Source organism: Camellia sinensis, chromosome 6 (genome assembly GCF_055761805.1).
Source record: "Camellia sinensis isolate YWXY chromosome 6, ASM5576180v1, whole genome shotgun sequence".
NCBI lineage: Eukaryota > Viridiplantae > Streptophyta > Magnoliopsida > Ericales > Theaceae > Camellia > Camellia sinensis.
This window is the reverse complement of record NC_138966.1, coordinates 125,639,727-125,662,716: the sequence shown is the minus strand read 5'-3', so window position 1 is coordinate 125,662,716 and position 22,990 is coordinate 125,639,727.

Here is a 22,990-nt window from a genome sequence, read left to right as displayed (position 1 = left end):
GATTGGTATTCTCATTTGATCTAAAAATAATTATACCAATAAATTATCACCTATAACCCTCTTTGTTTTTTAAATAAAAAAGATATTTCACAAGCCATCACTTTTATTTAAAAAAAAAATATTTATTTCTATTTATTTTAGCAAAACTCACTTTTTTAGCAATTTGAGCCCAAAAAAATTTCATTTGTTATTTTAGTTTGTTTAATTGACAACTGAGATTTAAAAAAAAAATTAGCAGGATCCACCATGTTTTGCAAGTGCTAAACAAGTTTTGATGAACAATAAGAAAAATGTTTGAGACCAACAAAACAATACCCACAATTGTATCTACAATGATGTGGTATCATATGTGTCAACTATTGATTTGCTATGCATTCAATGACATAGGGCTTAACTCCATTGTCACATCATTGTGGATGAAACTGCGAGTTTGTAGCATTACTGGAATAATAAATTATCACATGTAATTCCCATTTTCTTTTTTTACTATATAAAAAAATAACCAGCTATCACTTTTTATACAAAAAAAAAATATTTATTTCTATTTGATTTTAGCAAAAGTCACTTATTAACTATTTAAGTCAAAAAAAAAAATTTATTTTAATTTGTTCAATTGACAATTGAGATAAAAAAAAATTTGTGTGTGTTTGATTTGAGTTTTTTGGATTAAATTTTTTGAAAATTGAGTCTTTTGTTTTTCACTTTTTTTGTTTTTAGTGAATATTTTTAAAATTTTAAACATTGTTTTTACTTTTTTAGATGCACCTTACTTAAATATATCTAAAAAGTAAAAAATTTGTGAAAAAATATTTTAAAAAATTAATTAATACATAAAAATACGAAAAATATACTAAATTCTCGTATTTTTTTTGGTGTCAGAGCCATTTATGTTGATATGATTTCTTTTGCTTAATTCTTCTCATTTCATTCCTGTAATTTAATCTCAGTCTTCTTATTCTTTGAATAACTTATCTCCGTCTTCCGCTCTGCTAATAGCCACCTACCTTTCATCCCAAGTCTTAGGTAAGTCCTTTGGTTAGGCAGTGATAGACATAAGGGTTCACCAAAAAGGGTATGAGCGAACACATGGTACGTGAAAACATGATAAGTTATAACAAGATTTAAGAACATTGAATTAATTTTACAGAATAAAAATGAGTCGATTATTCAGAAGTAACTCTTCAGTTAGCTCTAGATCTACAACTTTAGCTCCCATACCTAGTATGGAATTATTAATTAATGAAGAAGAATATGAATATCAAGATGTTAAAATCGATTTAAGTTAGAATATCCTTAAAGTTAAAACTAAAAAAATTTATAAAACCAGTTTTTTACAATCAACCTTTAATGTCGATTTACAAGTTAAAACTATTGAAAAAATTTATTCTTTAACTAAAATTCACGAGACTTGTCAACTATTATCTATAGAGTCAATCAGAAAACATCTCAAAGACAGTCATAACTTTATTCATTTAGGATTAATTCATGTTGGAATCAACCCCTTAACCCAACAAGATAAAAATACTTCTGTTCTTTTATGCCTACGCGATGCACGATTTATTAATTATCAAGCTAGTCTAATGGGTATGATAGAATCAAGACTCCATAAAAGGTCCTGTCCATTTTAATTGTTTTCCTGATTTTACTTTAAGTTTACGTGATCCTTATGTTCAATTATCTGGTGAATATACTAAAAGGTTTAACCTTAAATATTCAATTATCTGGTGAATATACTAATATGTTAGAAAGTGTTCATAACATTGCCTTAATTTATCGAATCTATTATAAATGTATTAAAACTAATCTGAATGTTCAAGCTTTAACTAAAAGCCCAAAAGATAAAAACATTACTTATTCAAGGTAGTGCTAGTGAAACTAATATTTCTGTCCCAAAAATGATTACTTGGAAAGATATTAATCTCCTTGATGATTGGGTTACGGTTAATGAAAATTATTTCCAAAATCAACAATCTTCTACTAGCCAAAATATTCAAGATATTCAACAATTTAATGATGGTTCTGTTCATATTAGATTTAATAGATCTCATAGTCAATCTTCTCGCCATAGTGCATCTAGTATCCCTACTGATACTGAAGATGATGAAATCTTTAGTACACCGCTATTTACTCGTAATGATAGGAAATTGCTCCTGAATCCTACAAATAGTAAATTTAAAGGAATCGATAATTCTTCTATTTCCCGAATTAGTAAACCTGTTTATTCCATACACACACATCTTCCTGAAGATGATGACACTTCTCAGGATTCACCTACTCAAACTGATTTTGAAGTAGTTCCTCCTGTTAATCCACAACTGTTAACTTTAAGTAAACCATTTACTCTTGATCTTAATAAACTTCATACTGAATTTAAATCTAAAGCAAATAAGTCAAAATGACATATTTATAGGAATCAATATGATGAAAAACAATAGTTCAAAATTACCAAAAAATGGTATAAATTTATGATTGAAATCAATACTGAAATCAACTTCTTCGATTATTTAGAAAATTATTATCAAAAAGTTAATACTATTACAAAAACTAAATGGAAAACTTCCCCTACCACTTCTGTTTCCTCCAGTCACCCTCCTTTAGAAACCATTTTTATTGAACATAAAGGTACCATAGTACATGCTTCTCCATTTAAACTTCCTGGTAAAGAATCTGAAATTAAAAAAGTAATTGAACAAAATAATTATACAAATCAATGTTTAAAAACTATTTGTAAACAGTTAGATAAGATAAAAACTACTTTTGAAGATTATTCAACTAGTCATACTTCTACTAGTAAACCTTTAGATAATCCTCTTATTAATCTTCCTAGCTCCAGGAAACGATTAAGTTTAGTTACTCAAGATAATACTACTGTTGAAGCCATTGAAAAAATATTTACTAAAATGTCTACCTTTTCCACGGAAAAAGAGATTACAGTCTTAACACAAAAACCACCTATTGACATAAATAGTGACTCCGATACATCAAATACTGAAATTAGTCAATTAGCCCAACAATTTCAAACTACTAATCTTAACCGAATCACACATTCCAAATCTAAAGTTAATCCTACTACTCTTACTAAAAATTGGTATAACAAATCTACACCCCCAGATCTACAATTTGAAGAAACCAATGTTAGTAATCAATTTTCTGTTTTTGCTAAAAAATTATATGAATGAAATATAGATGGTCTTAGTGAACATCAAATTCTATAAAAATCAAATCATTTATCCATGGTTGCAAATAGTTACCTCAGTAATTATCCTGATTACACTCAACCTAAAATTGTTATTTTAATTACCTCTAGTTTTATGGGTATGCTCAAATCATGGTGGGATAAATATCTCACTTCCGATCACTGAGAATCTATTCAACATGCTGTTCAAATGGATGAAAATGATTTCCCAATCTTTGATGAAGATATAGGATCTAGTAAACCTGATGGTGTTAATACTTTAATCTATACTATAGTCAAACATTTTATTGGCACACCCACTAATATCCATTCCCGAATCCATGATCAACTTAGTAACCTCACTTGCCTCATTTTAAGTGATTTTCGATGGTATAAAGATGTTTTTACATCTAGAGTCATGCTTTGCGATGACTGCACTAAGTCATTTTGGAAAGAAAAATTTATTAATGGATTACCTAATCTTTTGCTCATAAGATTAGAGATATCCTTAGTCAACCTACAGGCATAATAGAATATGATAATTTAACTTATGGTGATATCATTAGTACAATTTAAAAAGAAGGATTAAGAATGTGTATAGATTTAAAACTTAGTCAAAAAGTTGCTAAAGATAAGCAAAAAGCTAAATATAAATTAAGAAATTTCTGTAAACAATATGGTTTACCTCCTGTCGCACCTTCACGACAAAAACATAGTAAAAATAAATCTTCTTACAAATATTTTACTAAATATAAAAAGAATTATTCACCTTCTAAATCAACCGATAAATTTTATGCTAAAGCCAAAAAGAAATACCACAAGAAATCTAATAACTTTAAATCAAAGTTACAATCTACTAAAGATATTACTTGTTACAATTGTGGTAAAAATGGTCATTACTCTAATAAATGTAAAGTCAAAGCAAAACTTATAGAAAAGCTTAATCAATTACAAATTATTGAAAAACATCAACAACAAATATTTGATATATTTAAACTAGCCAATCAATCTTCTGATTATTCTAGTCAAACACCTAGCGACACTATTCCCTCTAGTGATACTTCTAGTAATTACTCTCCTAATGAAAATACAGATAATGACATTGAATTAGGATGTAATGATACTCGCTGTAAACAAGTTAATGTTCTTAGTAAATCTCAACAAGAAGGAACTGCCCTAATAGAATTAATTAGTAAATTAGAAAATTCTGAATTAAAAAGGCAATATACTAATAAGTTAAAATCTTTACTAATGAATAAAGATAAGAAACCTAAGCATGATAAACCAATAATCAGCTTAACTAAAACTTTAGAACGATTTAAAAAAGAAAAACATAAAGAAGTCACTTTACAGGATTTACAAAATGAGATTAATCAAATCAAATTAACTATTAAAGAATTAAAGATAAAGATAAATCTTTAGACCAAGAAATTGCAATATTAAAAATTAATAAAAACCTTAATGATTTTCAAAAATCTGAAAATCCTACGTGATTTGTGATTAGATCAAGATTAACTAATTCCAAAACCCAATAAATTCAAAACACTCAACCTAAAATCATCAAACACTTACGAGAGTGATTTTAGTTTGTTTGTTTTTGAGAATAAACAATAAATCAACACAAACGATTTTTTACGTGGAAAAAACCACAATTGAAGAACCTTCAATTGTAATCAAAAACCACGGGCGAACCGCCACTATCAATCCACTACTGAAGAACGAAAAGATTACAAAGAAATCATACAAATTACCCAACCCTAGTCAATTTGTCTCTGAATCTTCTGTAACTCTTTTCACCACACCTTCGTCACGGAATTGATTCTGAAGTTGATTCCACACCACAACTTCACTTGTCGAATTAACGACTGCGTAGACTCAAACGCCTTTTGGATCCTACGCTTTGATCTTCGGAATCCACCGAAGAGAACTCACTTGAAACTTAAGAAGCAACCTCCTTGATGTATGAATCTCAATGCATAAGTTCAGAACTCTCTTAAGAACATCAAGAAAAAAAAACTATCAAAAATCTCCCAAGAAACCTTTAAACACAACCCTAGTTTGTTTAGATCAGATCTAGGAAAAACGTCCCTCACAAAAACACCTTTAACAGCTTTAAATAGAAATCTGGATCAACGATCTCCGCTCGAGCTCACAACAGCCCGCTCGAGCGGACTGACCAAAAACGGCGTATGAATAAGCTGAGATGCGCTCGAGCGTATGATGATCCGCTCGAGCGTAAAATCGCACCCATCTGTATCTGTGCTTGCCCTGTCAAAATACTGAGACCTGCTAATCTACGCTCGAGCGCTCAAAAATCTCCGCTCGAGCGGACAGTACAAAAACACAAAAAAATACTTTTGAATCAACACAAGGTTTTGTCTCCGGATTTGACAACATAGGGACCTAACAATCTCCCCCTTTGTCAATTCCCGGACAAAACTTTTCTAAACAAATGTCCTTAAACACACGCACTAGACAAAATTAAAAAACAAATACTCAAACACTCAAAACAACTCTATAAACAAACAAGCTTTCCAATCTTGCCATATATCGATCCATCAATCCAATTCACCATCCAACATTCACCTGTGAAAAGACTAGCAACATACCAGAAAAACCAAAACTGTGGAACTATATAAGAACATAGCAAAATGTATCCATTCAATAGAACCAAAGGATGTGACAAAACCAAAAGAACAAAACAAAACAAAATATACCATCAATCCATGTATCATCAATACAATATACCATCAATATCCATGTATCATCAATAGCACAGCAGGAACCAAACTCTCCCCCTTTTTGACCGGGAATGAAGAAAGCAAGAAATCAAGCACCAGAGGGAGGAGGGGGCGGCTGAAGCGTCAGTAAGGAAATGATGTGATCCAGCTGCGAAGTAGTGTGAGCAGCAGTCTGCTCCAGCTGACCAAGACGACCATCAAAGGCATCAAAACGCGCATCGAGAAAGTCTAACCGCCTGGTCATAGCCGCCTCAAAATGCCGAAGCTGATCAGGAAACGAGCTAGGTGGAACAGATGGAGTAGGATCCTCCGCACCCCCGGCGGCAGCAGCATCATATTCAGCCTCCTCAGCAAGGCCAGCAGTGATACCTGCAGAAGGATCAGCCCGAGAGGACTCCCCCTTAACATGAGCCCGACTCTGTGAGACAGTTTTCTTTGTGAAAGGGCGAGAAGGAGAGGCAAACTCATCATCATCTAGGATAGGGGTCCCAAGGTCAGACAAAATGCGGTTGATCAAGCAACCGTAGGGAAGGCCAAGCTTTTTATGCCCATGAGCACCGATCATCTTTCTTATAATAAGAGATGCGAGATCAATAGACCGGTGATTGGATATACAGGACAAAATGAATTCTTGGTCTTGTTTGACCTCGGATGAGTGTGTGGTGACAATGATGTTGGCGCAGACAATCAAATTAAGCAGTCTGAACTCCGGAAGAAGTTCAAACTGTTTAATCAAACCGCCTTTAGGCCAATGACGGGCAACACCACAAAGTTCCAAAGACACATCATCAAAGTCACAAGTAGGACGATCAGGTACAGGAAACGGATAGTATTGGGGAAAAACTTGCTCAATCTGTAGAAGTTGGCGAATCAAAGCAGGGGTGACAAAAATGGATTTTGACCGAACCCAAGTAGTGAAAGATGGCTCATAATCCCGAATGCCCTCCATATTACAATAGAATTCTCGAACCCAATCGAGATTCTGACGCCCAGAAAACAGTAAAACACGGTCACCACCTAGAGGGTCGAACAATGGACGAATTTGGATGGACTCAAAAGTATCAGGTTGAACATTCCGTTCTAAATGAACTGTGCGAGTCACAAAAGATTTGTGGAAGGACTTGGATTGTGTGGCTGACTGAAACCTATCAGGGTTAAAGGTAGGGCGAGAAACGGTGGCCTTGCGGCGTTTAGGAGCAGGAGCAGACATACCGAAGAGGACACTATGACACCCAACAAACCAACAAACCCAAAACCCAAACCACACCAAAACAAAACCAAAACAAATCATTAGTGCAATAACCAAAATAACAACAGGGCATAACAAAAACAGGGCACAAAAGCATGGTATTGAAGAACTCATAACAAATACACCAAATAGGAGTGAAATTGCACAGTATAAGTATGAATCATGAGAAAATCAAAGCAATGTATCCAAGCCCAAATTGATACCCACGCATAGAGACCTCAACAGCCCATTATAGGAGGAACACAGATAAATCCGAATACCACAGACACAACAAAGAAAAATACACATAAAAAACAGACAATCGGACAAAGAAAAAGTGTGTGAGAGAGAGAATCACAAACACAACACACAAAACCCCACAAAAGCACAAACTCAACAACACAATAACCAAAAAGAATAAAAACAAAAAAAAAAAATAAAAGAGGGTAAAACGTACCAAGGAGCAAATCGGTGGGTAGGATGATGGATGTGAGGAAAAATCGACCACAATGCAGCCACAAGACAAACCCTAGATCGAGAGAATGAAACAGGAAGAGAAAAAATACCTCGAAGAGTCGAGAGAGGGAGTTAAGTATGAAACAGGTCCGCTCGAGCGTACTAAGTACCGCTCGAGCGTGAAACAAGGCAAGGAGACTCCCGCGCGAGCGTGCAAAGGGCCGCTCGAGCTCAAAACACCATCTCTCAGAACTGCCAAATCACGAACAAACTGCTGCAAGAGAGAAAAACACGCTCGAGCGGAAAAAAGCATTTTTTTTTTTTTTTTTTTTTAAAACAAAACACACCTAGAAGGTCCTGTAACAAGTAAGAAGAGCAAGTGTAGACTAAACCACAAAGACAAGAAAATCCATCAAATTATGAGTCCGGCAAATGTTTAGAAAAGAGATGAAACACCAGCTCATGAACAACACAGATAGTATTAAATCAAAGCCACACGCATCATGAGAATGCATTACTCAAAAACACATATGAGAGCTCATGTAAAAATGTGTGTGTGTGCAATCCTTGAGAGTCACAAGCTAGAGTTAATCCTAGTTGTGATCGGATGGCTGGACCTCCGACACGAGTAACTGACGATCATAGAGAAAAGTCAAACCACTAGGAATCACGAGGTATTTGTTAAGTAAATGCGGAAGCTCCCCCTCAGATTTTTTTTTTTTTTTTTTTTTTGTTGTTTGTGGGCACTCACTGGTGGCATGCACGCTCAAGAGTATGGATTCCAACCAGAGAAGAATGAATTCAAAATGATGGCCTGGTTGGTGCCTCTGAGGTAGCCTTTTCCTAATGCCCGGAGTTCATGTACTGAGGGAGAAGCCATGGAAGTGAACTAAGGCGGTAGATGGTTAAGAGACTTAACATCACCCATGATATACTAGTATAGGTCAATTTCTCCGCAAACGTACACGAAACACTGTCAGTGGTCCATAGAGAACTTTGATCACTTATGCGGAAACCCCGACAACAGTTGAGCTCAAGAATGTGTACAGAATGAGATCACGAAGTAAATGAGTATAGGCATTCAGAATGAGCTATGAACTAAGATGTAAAACAAATCTTGTAAGAAACATGAGCAGTGTTCAAGTAATATTTTGATGCAAAAGATACCAGGACTCAATCACAATGAGATTAACACATCTAAGAATAGTAAGTCAGCCACTCACACTCACCACACTACCACAGGAAACAATCTAGTTACTGAGCATTACACCTAAGGTCTTTCTAAGAAACTCAAATCGAAGAAGATCAAGGGGTTTTGTAAAGATATCAGCTTTTTGATGCTCAGTAGGGATATGTTCCAAAACAACAAGGCCTTCATCCACTAACTCTCGAATAAAATGATGACGGATGTCAATATGTTTGGTGCGAGAGTGTTGGACTGGATTTTTTGAAATGTTTATGGCACTTGTGTTATCACAAAAAAGAGTGAGGGTATTCTGTTCTATTCCATAATCATGAAGCATTTGCTTTATCCACAACATTTGTGCACAACAACTCCCTGCAGCAATGTACTCAGCCTCAGCAGTGGAAAGAGAGATGGCATTCTGCTTTTTACTATGCCAAGAAACCAAATTATTCCCAAGGTAAAAACACCCCCCGGAGGTACTTTTCCTATCATCAACACACCCTGCCCAGTCGGCATCAGAAAAACCAGTAATTTCGGCTGTAGTGTCAGTGGAAAACCAAACCCCATACCCCAATGTCCCATTAACATACTTGATGATGCGTTTTACCGCAAGAAGGTGAGACTCTTTAGGACTGGCTTGGTAACGAGCACAAACACCGACACTGAAAGAAATATCCGGACGACTGGCTGTGAGATACAAAAGACTCCCTATCATACTCCTATAAAGGGTAGGATCAACATCAATACCAGAGGAGTCTTTGGAGAGGTGAAGACTGGTGCTCATTGGAGTGCGTGCATGCTTGGAAGACTCAAGACCAAACTTAGACACAAGATTTTTCGCATACTTAGACTGAGACACAAATATACCTGAAGGAGACTGTTTAATTTGAAGACCCAAAAAATAAGACAACTCTCCCATCATGCTCATCTCAAACTCATGTGTCATACAATCCGAAAAATATTTCACAAGATGTTCAGCAGTGGATCCAAAAACAATATCATCAACATAAATCTGAGCAACAAGAATATGAGACTTAGTATGTTTCACAAACAAAGTCTTATCCACACTACCCCTTTGAAAATCATTGTCAAGAAGAAATGTAGTAAGTCTATCATACCAAGCTCGAGGGGCTTGTTTCAACCCATACAAAGCCTTGTCTAACTTGTAGACATGATTAGGACATTTAGGGTCCTCAAACCCTTTTGGTTGCTCAACATATGCCTCTTCTCTCAAGTACCCATTCAAAAAGGCACTTTTCACATCCATTTGAAACAATTTAAAGCCAAGAAAACATGCAACACCAAGCAAAATACGAATAGATTCGAGACGTGCAACTGGGGCAAACGTCTCATCATAGTCAACACCCTCTACTTGTGTGTAGCCTTGAGCAACCAACCTAGCTTTGTTCCTAACAACTGTACCATTCTCATCAGATTTATTTTTAAAGATCCACTTGGTACCTATCACATTCATGTCTCTAGGTCTGGGAACTAGAGTCCAAACTTTGTTACGTTCAAATTGACCTAATTCTTCATGCATGGAATTGACCCAACTATCATCTAGCAGGGCCTCTTTAAAATTCTTAGGTTCAATTAATGAAACATAACACATATGTGATACCTCATCCCGAATCTGTCTTCGGGTTTTCATTCGATCCGAGATACTTCCAATCACCTGTTGAGCTGGATGATTTAGTTTCACCCTAGCTGATGGTTTAAGCTCAGGACTTGCGATGACAGGGGCAACAGGAGTGATGTCCCTTGGAGCACTCTTTGGGCTTGACCTTACCTGTGAGGATGGTTCTGTAACCATTTCTAGTGATGGATCCGCACCTTCTCCTTTATTTTGTGATTCCGTGTCCAAGATTGGAGACTCATCATTATCATCCTCATTTGTTGCTGGAGTAGGTGCACCTGTGTCATCTATAACCACATTGATAGATTCCATTAAAGATGAAGTTCGCAGGTTATAGACTCTAAAAGCTCTACTAGTGGTTGAATACCCTAGAAAAATACCTTCATCACTTCGGGAGTCAAATTTGCCCAAGGGCTCTCTATCTTTGAAGATGTAACACTTACTCCCAAAAGTTTTGAAGTATTTTACATTGGGTTTCAAACCCTTCCACAATTCATATGGAGTTTGTAAAGTGCCGGGCCTTAGATACACGCGATTTATGACATAAACAGCAGTATTTAAGGCTTCAGCCCAAAACTTAGGAGGAAGTTTCTTACTAAGGAGCATGACCCTAGCCATTTCTTGAACAACCCTATTCTTCCTCTCAACAACTCCATTTTGTTGTGGAGTAATAGGAGCAGAAAATTCATGCTTGATTCCATGCATATCACAAAAATCCGAAAACGAACTATTTTCAAATTCACGACCATGATCAGTTCGGATTCTTATGATACGCCCAATGGATGCACCCTGTTCATTTTGGATTTTAGGGACTAAGGCCTGGAAAGCATCAAACGTATCAGATTTTTCCCTTAAAAAATTTACCCACGAAAATCGAGTAAAATCATCAACAGTTAAAAAAATGTATCTTTTACCTCCGATGCTTTCAGTGCGAGTAGGACCCATTAAATCCATGTGAACCAATTCAAGAGGACGTTTGGTTGTAAAGCTGTTCACCTTTTTATGAGGAGCACGGGTTTGCTTGCCAAGCTGACATGGTCCACACACATGGCTCAAATTCTTACCTAGTTTAGGTATTCCCCTCACAAGCTCTTTGTTGGCTATCTTAGTTAGGTCATTGAAATTCATGTGACCTAATCTTTGATGCCACAAATCAATGTTACTAATGATGGCAGAGTGACAAGTGAGATCATTAGTAGTAACAATCCCATAGCAGTTATCAGATGTGCGAACCCCATGTAAGACAGTATTTCCCTTTTTATCCAAAATTTCACATTTATTTTTAGAAAACAATACTTCATGATGGGAATCACACATTTGACTAATGCTTAAAAGATTTGCTTTAAGACCATCAACTAGTAGAACATTATCTAGCTTGGGAAGACCAGCAACACTTATAGAGCCCTTACCAATGACTCTCGAAGTGCCGCCATCTCCAAAGGTAACAATTCCTCCTTCATATTTTTCAAGGGAGGTGAAGTAGGATTTGTTACCGGACATATGACGAGAACACCCACTATCAAGATACCACATGTGTGAATCACGTGCTTTTAGAGCAGTGTGAGCAACAAAACAAGTCAAATCCTCTTTTCTAATCCAAATCTTTTTAGTCTTGGTGTTCAGCCTAGACATGTAAGGTTGTCTCCTAACCCAAAAAGTATTAGAATTTCTACCCTTTTGAGACACCTTACCAAAAAGTTCAAAACAGTAAGGACGAATGTGGCCATACCTACCACAGTGATGACAAATAAAAACCGGTTTTACCTCCTTTTTGTTGATTTTACCAGCTTTCGGTAGACGGAGAGAGAGATCAGCCTGGTCTACCTTCAATTTTCCCTTTGCTTGAGTCTTCTTGTCATGTGAAGTAGAGGCCTGTCCCTTGTGTGCTGTTGCACCATAGCCTAACCCGCTTTTGTCGCAACCCATTTGTTGAGACCCGAGGATGTCTTCTAACGATTTTGAACCTTTGTTCCACATGGCAATAGTGGCTCTAGCAACCCGAAGCTCTTCATCCTTTTGACAGACTATCTCTTCCAATCTTGCTTGTGACAGCTCAAGACCTACAAGCTTTTCTTCATATGTGGAATACACCTTCAGAAGTTCATTCCTTTCAGTTTCACAGGATAGTAATTTTCCACATAAGTCTTGCCTGTCACTCGAGATCTTGACGATATTCTGCTTTGCTGCTACAAGTTCTCCTTTCAGCCTGACATTCTCACTCTCACATGTCTTGAGTTTGAGAGAGAGTTTGTCATTGAGTTTGGACAAATTCAAAGATTCCTCGTACAGCTTTTCGTAGGCTTGTTGTAGTTCATCGCCATTGATCTCATCATTATCCTCAGATGTTTCATCATCCTCTTTTTGCTCTTCATTCTCCTTGACCTCATCCAGTCTAGCAACTAAGACAGGAAGGTTGCTGGATGGTAGTGAAGGCGAATTTTCTCTTTCATGGAATTGGCTCAAAATTTCCCATGCCTCTTTAGCCTTTGTGCAATGAACAACACGTTGCTGTTCTTCAGGAGAAATTGCCCCACGAATAGTGATCAGGTCTCTCTGATTGCTCGGATTGTCAGCCCTGTCTGTATCTTCTTCAATGGCCTGCCAGCCTTCTGGATCAAAAGCTCTCAGAAAAGCTCTCATTCTGATTTTCCAAAACAGGTAGTTACTCCCATCAAAGGTAGGAGCATGATGCAGGTTCTGACCAAGAGCTAGCTCTGGAGGCTTTGGAAGAGTTTGAGAGAGAGTGGACCAAAACGCCATGAAAGCACTATCCCCATCTTCACCGGATTCAGGCTCTTCGGGTTCTTGCTCCGACCCGCTTTCATCATCCCAAGTTACGGTGTAGACTTTCTTCCGATTCTTTTTCGAAGGGCATTCAAGAGACATATGACCAAACCCTTGGCATTCATAACACTTGACCCCTGATCCCCTTACAACCTTTTTTTCAGTAGTTTGAGCAAATTTTGGTGGAACAGTTTTGGGTTTGTCATTACTCTTATCTTTTGAAATAGGGGCTCTGAAATTCGGCTTCTTTTTCAAAAAAATTTTAAACTGTTTAGTAAGCATAGCCGTCATCTCAGACTCTAAATCAAATTCAGTCTCCGGAGGTTTTGCAGTCTCATGGGCACTCGTGAAAGCCATATTTTCTTTTTGCTTTTTCTTAGAAATTTGGTGGGCTTCATAAGTCTGCAAATTTCCAACCAATTGATCGAGCTTGAGGGTATCAACATTCTGAGCCTCCTCAATGGCTGTCACCTTTGGTTGGAACCTCTCGGGAAGGGACCTCAAAATTTTTCCAACAACTTTTGCTTCTGGGATTTTCTCACCGAGAGTGAAACAGGAATTCACGATATCACTGAGTTTTGCATAAAATTCATCGAACGTCTCATCGTCGCGCATAAAAAGGGTTTCAAAGGCGGACGTGAGACGTTGAAGTTTTGCCCTTTTAACAGAGGTAGTACCTTCGTGAATCGTTTCAAGAATATCCCACGCCTCTTTTGCTATTTCACACGTGCAAATTCGACGGAATTCTTCAGGTGTGACAGAGCAGAAGAGGGAGTTGAGAGCTTTGCTGTTCCAACTCGAATTCTGGTAATCAGTTGTGTCCCATTTATCAAGGGGTTTAGGAATATTAATCCCATCAATGGTGATTGTAGGTTCACTCCACCCAAAGATTACGGAGTGCCAAACTTTCTCATCGATGGATTTTAAAAATGCTCTCATACGAGCTTTCCAATAAGAATAGTTTGTACCGTCAAGTAAAGGGGGTCTATGAGTGGAGTTACCTTCACGAATAGAATCCATGATACTAATCACACAAAATCACACTCCTATAGTTTTGAAAAAAACAAAGAGTGACCCGTTCTGATACCAATTGAAAATCCTACGTGATTTGTGATTAGATCAAGATTAACTAATTCCAAAACCCAATAAATTCAAAACACTCAACCTAAAATCATCAAACACTTACGAGAGTGATTTTAGTTTGTTTGTTTTTGAGAATAAACAATAAATCAACACAAACGATTTTTTACGTGAAAAAAACCACAATTGAAGAACCTTCAATTGTAATCAAAAACCACGGGCGAACCGCCACTATCAATCCACTACTGAAGAACGAAAAGATTACAAAGAAATCATACAAATTACCCAACCCTAGTCAATTTGTCTCTGAATCTTCTGTAACTCTTTTCACCACACCTTCGTCACGGAATTGATTCTGAAGTTGATTCCACACCACAACTTCACTTGTCGAATTAACGACTGCGTAGACTCAAACGCCTTTTGGATCCTACGCTTTGATCTTCGGAATCCACCGAAGAGAACTCACTTGAAACTTAAGAAGCAACCTCCTTGATGTATGAATCTCAATGCATAAGTTCAGAACTCTCTTAAGAACATCAAGAAAAAAAAACTATCAAAAATCTCCCAAGAAACCTTTAAACACAACCCTAGTTTGTTTAGATCAGATCTAGGAAAAACGTCCCTCACAAAAACACCTTTAACAGCTTTAAATAGAAATCTGGATCCGCGATCTCCGCTCGAGCTCACAACAGCCCGCTCGAGCGGACTGACCAAAAACGGCGTATGAATAAGCTGAGATGCGCTCGAGCGTATGATGATCCGCTCGAGCGTAAAATCGCACCCACCAGTATCTGTGCTTGCCCTGTCAAAATACTGAGACCTGCTAATCTACGCTCGAGCGCTCAAAAATCTCCGCTCGAGCGGACAGTACAAAAACACAAAAAAATACTTTTGAATCAACACAAGGTTTTGTCTCCGGATTTGACAACATAGGGACCTAACAAAATCAAATACTACCTCTTCCAAGGATGAATCTGAATCTAGCTCTAGTAATCCTGACAAAGTCATCTTTGACAATTGCTCTAACCATAGTAATCATACTAATCACGATAGTAATCGTCTGAATTTAATCAATCGAATTAATGTTCAAAAATGGCATTCAAAAGTCAAATTAGTTATTAATGATTTTGAAATAGGAGTCATCGCCTTAATCGATATTGGTGTAGATTTAAACTGTATTCAAGAAAGTTTAATCCTTACTAAATATTATCATAAATCTACTGAACAATTAAGTTCTGCTAATGGCAGTCAGATGCATATTAAGTATAAGTTACCTAAAGTTCATATTTGTCAAAATAATGTATGTTTTAAAACATCCTTTGTTTTAGTCAAAAATTTAACAGATAAAGTCATCTTAGGAACTCCATTTATCTTTTTATTATATCCATTCACTACCACTAATCATGGAATAAAAACACAAGCTTTTGGTCAAACAGTAACATTTAAATTCTTATCTCCTCTTGAAATTAGAGAATTAAATCAATTAAAAGAATGTTCTATTTCCCAATCTTTCAATCGGTTAACCAAACAACTTAAATTCCTCAAAGAATTAGTCAAATATAAAAGAATTGAAACTCAATTAACTAATCCTATTCTCCAATCCAAGATTGAAAAATTTAAAGCACAATTAGAAACTACTGTTTTTACTTTACCTAATGCTTTCTGGCACAGAAAAAACCATGCGGTTACTTTACCTCATATTAAAAATTTTAATGAACGACAAATCCCTACTAAATCTAGACCCATTCAAACGAATAATGAATTAGTTGAAATGTGTAAAAAAGAAATCAATGATTTACTAAAAAATAACATTATTTGTAAAAGTAAGTCACCTTGGTCTTGTCCTGTCTTTTATGTTAACAAAAATGTTGAAATAGAACGTGGTGTTCCTTGCTTAGTTATTAATTATAAACCATTAAACAAAGTTTTAGAATGGATTAGATATCCAATCCCTAACAAAAAAGATTTAATTAAAAAATTTAGTTAAGCTGTCATCTTTAGTAAATTCGATCTTAAAAGTGGATTTTGGCAAATCCAAATTCATCCTAAAGACAGGTATAAAACTGCTTTCACTACACCCTTTGGTCATTATGAATGGAATGTCATGCCTTTTAAATTAAAAAATGCCCCTAGTGAATTCTAGAATATTATGAATGAAATATTCAACCCCTTTAGTCATTTTTCCATCGTCTACATAGATGACATTCTCATTTTCTCCAAGTCAATAGATGAACATTGGAAACACCTCCATTCTTTCTTTTAAATTATTAAACATAATGGTCTAGTCATCTCTGCTCTTAAGATTATGTTATTTCAAACTAAAGTCAAATTTTTAGGTTATGATATTTACTAGAGTACTATTCTTCCAATCAGTTGCTCTATTGAATTTGCTTCTAAATTTCCTGATGAAATCTTAGATAAAACCTAGTTACAAAGATTCTTAGGTTCTCTCAATTACATTGCTGAATTTTGCCAAGACCTTAGGAAAACTTGTCAACCACTTTTTGATCGGTTGAAAGATAATCCTCCTCCTTGGTCTTCTACTCATACTGTTATTGTTCAACAAGTTAAAAAATATGTCAAGACTTTGCCTTGTTTTGGTATTCCTACTGAAAATTCATTTAAAATTATTCAAACTGATGCCTCTGTTGTTGGTTACGGTGGCATCCTCCTTCAAAAAGTCACTCTTAAGTCATCTGAACAAATTGTTTGTTTTCACTCTGATGTTTGGAATAAAACCTAGAAAAATTATAGTACTATTAAAAAGAAATTTTATCTTTTGTTTTATGTATTAGTAAATTTCAAGATGATATTTTAAATCAAAAATTTTTACTACGTGTTGATTGCAAAAGTGCTAAATATGTTTTGGAAAAAGATGTTCAAAATATTGCCACTAAACATATTTTTGCCAAATGGCAATCAATTTTAAGTATTTTTGATGTTGATATTGAATATATACCTGGTAGTCAAAATTATATTCCTGATTTCCTTACTCGAGAATTTTTACAGGGGGGGATATGGATGGCAACTTCTTTTATTTCCTACCATAAATTAAAAGTCACCCATTATAGAAACCTTATTTACCAAACTACTTTCCATATTTCTTGCCTTAAGTCAGCCAAAAAGACTACTCGCCGTGCTCAATACATACAATTTCACCAAATCACCAATCGCCACAATTTACTTGTTCATTATACTAACTACCTTAATTACCATATGAACAAATTAGATATTCTCAGTGGATGCTAAATTATGTTCATTTCTTACAGATGTCTAGTCAGAAGTCTCAGAAACTTACCTGTAAGGCCATTGTGCCAACTAGTCAACCTATTGCTCTTCCTCCTATTGATTTAGTCAATCGTTACCAAGTTCTTGGTAATATTCCTAAACCTAGTTACACCTTTGCTCTTGCTATAGACCCATTTGTTTCTTCTTCTCAGTCACTTACCCCATGTCCACCTAATCCAGTCAGAACTTCCCAAACTGATTATGTTAAATTTCAATCAACCAATTTATTCTTCAAAGAACCTGTTCATAAGAACATCCATAATGTTCTTGACCTAGTTAAACAATATTTCCCTCCAGGATGGCATTATGTCCCTCTCCATCCTGACAAGTCAATTTCTTTTTACAAAGATATTCTTTTCCATCACCAGTCAATCATTATTAAACCAATTCATGATCGAGTCTACCCTAGTAAAATTATTTATCATACTCTTTTTATTCGCAATATTGTTTCTCTTGATGAATGAGGTCTTCCCTTCCAACTTCGAGACTTACCTGGTCATTCAATCCAATATAGTTACTATGACTATATGGATGCTTGGTTTAAAGTTCTTTTGTATCAAAATGAGTCATACAGTCACTCCTGGTTCTTCCAGTTTGATCACCAATTCAAGTCAACAATCCCTACCTGGTTCCTCTGATGGTGGTCTTAGTATGGTGCTATTCCTGAGATCATTCCACCAATGCTAATGGAACAAGTCAACTATTTATCTTCTGTGTTTAAACCCAATCAACAACAGAAAAAGTTTCCCTAGTTACTCATTTTTATGTCCAAGTACAAAGTTCTTTGGATATTCAAATGGCAATATGAAATTTCTGATAACATAGTCATCCGTCAACACTTTGTTAAATGTTAGGATAACTTTAAAACCCCACGCATCGTTGAACAAGTCCAGCTTGAATTCCTAGTCAATATTCATGCTCAAACTCCTGCCATGGTTAAAGCTCAGCAGAACTCAACTACTTCAGTCACACAAGGAAGCCCATTTCCTCCAGTCAGACTTGGAAGCCCAATATCCAACTCTTCCAAGCCCAAGTCATCCAAATCCAAAACAGCTCAGTCAAAGCCCAAGGTCAAGCCCAAGTCATCCAGTGATGAATTAATCTAGATGACCAATTGGAAGCCCAATATCCAGCTCTTCCAAGTCCAAGTCATCCAAATCCAAAACAGCTCAGTCAAAGCCCAAGGTCAAGCCCAAGTCATCCAGTGATGAATTAATCTAGATGACCAAGTTATTAATGGCCCAAGCCAAGTCACAAATTGAAGATGAAACCTCTGAAGAATCAAATTCCTCCGAGGCTTCAACCAATAATGATCCATATGGACCCCAGTTCCAGGATGCTTATGACCCATATGCTTAAAAAGTCATTGGATTCTATATATATGCAAATCAGCTTCAATCACTACTCTGCTTTTGAGAAAAGCTGCTGTTTTGTATGTATATTGATTCCCCATCAATCACATGCCTCCACCGAAGGCAATGAATAGTAAAAAGTCAAATTTACTATTCACTATTCATCAATCAGACAATTCAACACAATCAAAAGCATCAAACAGCTTTAGTGAATCACCAAAAGTAGCAGGCAGCACCTATGTACCTCATCCTGCTCCTTTCCAGTCAAGATTCCTTCACAAGGCTCACAGTCATCTTCATTGCCTATAAATGAGCCACTCCAGTCATTTGCAAATCAGAGTTAGAATTGAGAGCAAACCAGTCTTTCTTTCCTACATCTATCTCTGATATTAAATCTGTAAATTTATTTTTCAAGTTATGTATTTTGAAGCTACTCTTTCAAGTTACTCCCAGTAAACAATTGTAAGTTATTGTTTTAAATTATTATTGCTTAATTTAAATTTTCTTTATTTTAATATTATCTTTTATAAATTCCCTGCTTCCACATTGTTATTGCTTAATTTAAATTGTATTTATTTTAATATTATCTTTTATAAATTTCATGTTGCTTATTCTCGTATTTTTATGTATTTTTGATATTTAGTGAATTTTTAAAAGATTTTTTTCACAAAAATTATACTTTTTATGTCTATTTATGTTAGGTGTTTCTAAAAATTAAAAAAATTACTTAAAATAAAAAATTCAGTAAAAACAAAAAACAAAAAAATAAAAAATAAGAAAGTAGAATTTTCTGAAAAGTAATTTTGGAAAACCAAAAACAAGCAAGCTGATATAGAATTCATTATGTTTAGCAATTGTTAAAAAAGTAATTCATCTTCTTAATATTTTTGTATTTTGTTAAAAAAAATATTTTTATTAAAAAAACTCATTGTTTAGGTCCTTGTAGTTTAGGAGGACATAATTTTTTTTAAAAAAAAAATTTAAAACAAAAAATAACAAAAAAGATAAATATTCAATTTTAATAGTGATTAATAATTTAAATATGTGTATTTAATAACATATTATGTTTAGACCAATAATTTATGACACATCATTATGACATATGTGAATATTGATCTTATTTTAATTGTAGTAACCTAATTTAAAAAATAATTTAAATTTAAAATTTTATTTTATAATTTAATAAAAGATGCATAAATTAAAGAATGGATATTGATCTTATTTTGATTACATAATTTAAGGAAGAATCTAAATTTAAAATTTTATTTTAAGAATATAAAATTAATTTATAAACCAATCATATTGTGACACATATTAACAAAAACTAAATAAAAAAAAAAGAATTATAACTTTAAGTTTTAATAGGATGAAAAAAAATTTCAATTATAGTAGTATATAGATTTTGGGGGGATTTTTTTTAGGGTCCCTGATATTAAGATTTTATAGCATAAATGACATTCAATATTTTCATAATGTCCAAGGTCTCTCAAATCGATCCAAAGAAAATTCAATCCAAATAAGAGAATTTTTCTGGTCCAAACTAGAGAAAATTTAGTTTAAATCAGAGAATTTCTCTAGTCCAAACCAGAGAAAATTCATTCCAAACCAAAGAAAATTCATTCCAAACTTGAGAATTTTTCTGGTCCAAACCAGAGAAGATTTTGTGGAGATGAGGAGAGAGGGATTGAATTGATCATCCACCAGCTTCCAAGGCTGCGATTGAATCAATGCCTACAATTGAGATCGTTGAAAGCCATATATCCATCGAATCATACTATGCTGTTTGCAAAGAACCTTTTGAATTAGGAATCAAAGCTCGTGAAATGCCCTGTAAGCATATACACCATCCAGATTAGATACTTCCTTGGGTTTCTCTTCTGTCTCTGTTGAGTCAAATATCGGATAAAATGATCAGACCCAGATGGGAAATGATGATGTGTCGGAGTTGAAGGAATGGTGGAGATCGCTTGCCTTTCAATTCTATGATTGTGCTTTGTGGCCCTTCTGATGGCTGCATTTTTGAAGGCGCTACCAACGGTGGCGGCAGAGCGTTTGAGTTATATTATGACGATGGAGTTGTGTTTGGGTTGAGGCCATTACCGACAAGTATGTCGGAATTTTTTTAGGGTCTGGTTTCGATAAGCTTTTGGATCAATTGTCACAAATTCTTACAAATATTTTTCACCTTGAGATCTTCACCCTCTCAAAATAGGGAAAGCAGAGAGAGAGAGAGATGAGTTTTGATTTGACATAGTGAAATTTCTTTGTGATATATTAGTGTAAGGTTAAGGGACCTTAGACATCATAAAATAATATTGTGGATCTCTTTTATAACTAAAAATGGAAGATGGATCTTAGACTAATTTTCCCTAGATTTTGTACGGGGTTTTGAAACTTTCGTAATATCTTTTCTTAAAAGTATTCTTTTATAAAATATATAAATATTTTCAACGTCAATTTTATTACTCCTAAATACAAAAAATATGAGCTAATTATGATAAATTTTAAATTTATATTTAAAACTTACAAATTATGGGATAGATTATTATAATTTTAAATTTATGTTGTGTCAATTTTAAATTTAAATTAAGAATAGATTGTTTTACATATTTAGGGATATTTTGGAAAGATGGTTAAAAGTTATTTTTTGACTTTTTTTGTAAGAAAGGGAAATGGGTTAAAAGTTGGGAAGCGACTTTAACCCACTTCCCAAAATGAGCCTTAGTGACCCTCAAATTTAATTTTTTTTTTTTGATAAATAAAACCAAACTTTATTAAAAACACATCAAGATGATGCAAACCAATATAGAAAAGCCATTCCCAATTAGGGGAAAACTACCCATAAACAAAGCTAATCAATCACATCTTCTAGAAAATCCAAAAAAATAAATAAGTCTGGATCAACCTTCCTCTCCAACCAACTATACATAACTACTAAAAGACGATTTTGTAACCAAACAACCCCATGAGCAGCGTCTAAGAAAGTACGCCGATTCCGCTCCAACCAAACAAGCCACATCAAACAAAACGGCGCCAACGCCCAAACTCGCCGCCGTCGACGCCCAAACCTAACACCCCGCCACGCCCAAAGCATATCCAATACCCCTTTAGGTTGAACCCAAGCAATCCCAAAAAGAGAACAAATAAAACCCCACAACTGGGAAGCCACCAAACAATGAAGAAACAAATGATCCACCGACTCAGCAGCACGACAACACATGCAACACTGATTCACTAAAACATGACCACGCCGCATTAAGCTGTCCAAAGTAAGATTCCGGCCTAAAGCAGCCGTCCACATAAAGAAAACCTCCTTAGACGGAACACCCGGTAACCAAACACTATTCCAAGGACAAGCAAAACCATCATCCCCCACCAAACCTTTATAGAAAGATGTAACTGAAAACCTCCTCTTAGCCCCCACCCCAGACCACTCCATAACATCTTGACCCCTCCCATTTATTCCCAATCCATATAACACAGCTCACAACTCTATTAACTGACCTTCAAATTTAAATTTTGAAATGGATTAGTATATTTTTTATTTTTTTAAAAAATTTGATATCTTTTTCGTTTGAAAGTTATAAATCAAAAGAACTTGGTAATTTTTTTTTCCAATATGATTTTTTTAAAAAATTTTTAAAAATTAAAAAATTATGAAATTTATATTAGGAGTTTGGAGCTCTCACTAGGTTTGTAAGTTAGAAATTCTATTTTTTTTATATTAAGAGTGTTTTGAGAAGATGGTTAAAAGTTAAATTTTTAACTTTTAAAATTTTTTTTCATTATTTTATGTGAGAGGTGATGTGACCTAAAATGAATTAAAAGTAAAGTGAGTTGCTAAAACACCCCATAATATGGATAGATAGATGGGGAGAGGCGCGTGGCTACATCCCATAACAATAGGGTAACATTGTGCTAATTGGAACCACGCGCTCGAATATGATTGGAGAATAGGAAAGAGAAGTGCGTGGCGCGAACCCTCTCCAACTCCTTCCCTACTCGCATCCACCACGTGCCACAACGTCGCTTCCAACTTCATTCCACCTAATCCCCAGCAATCA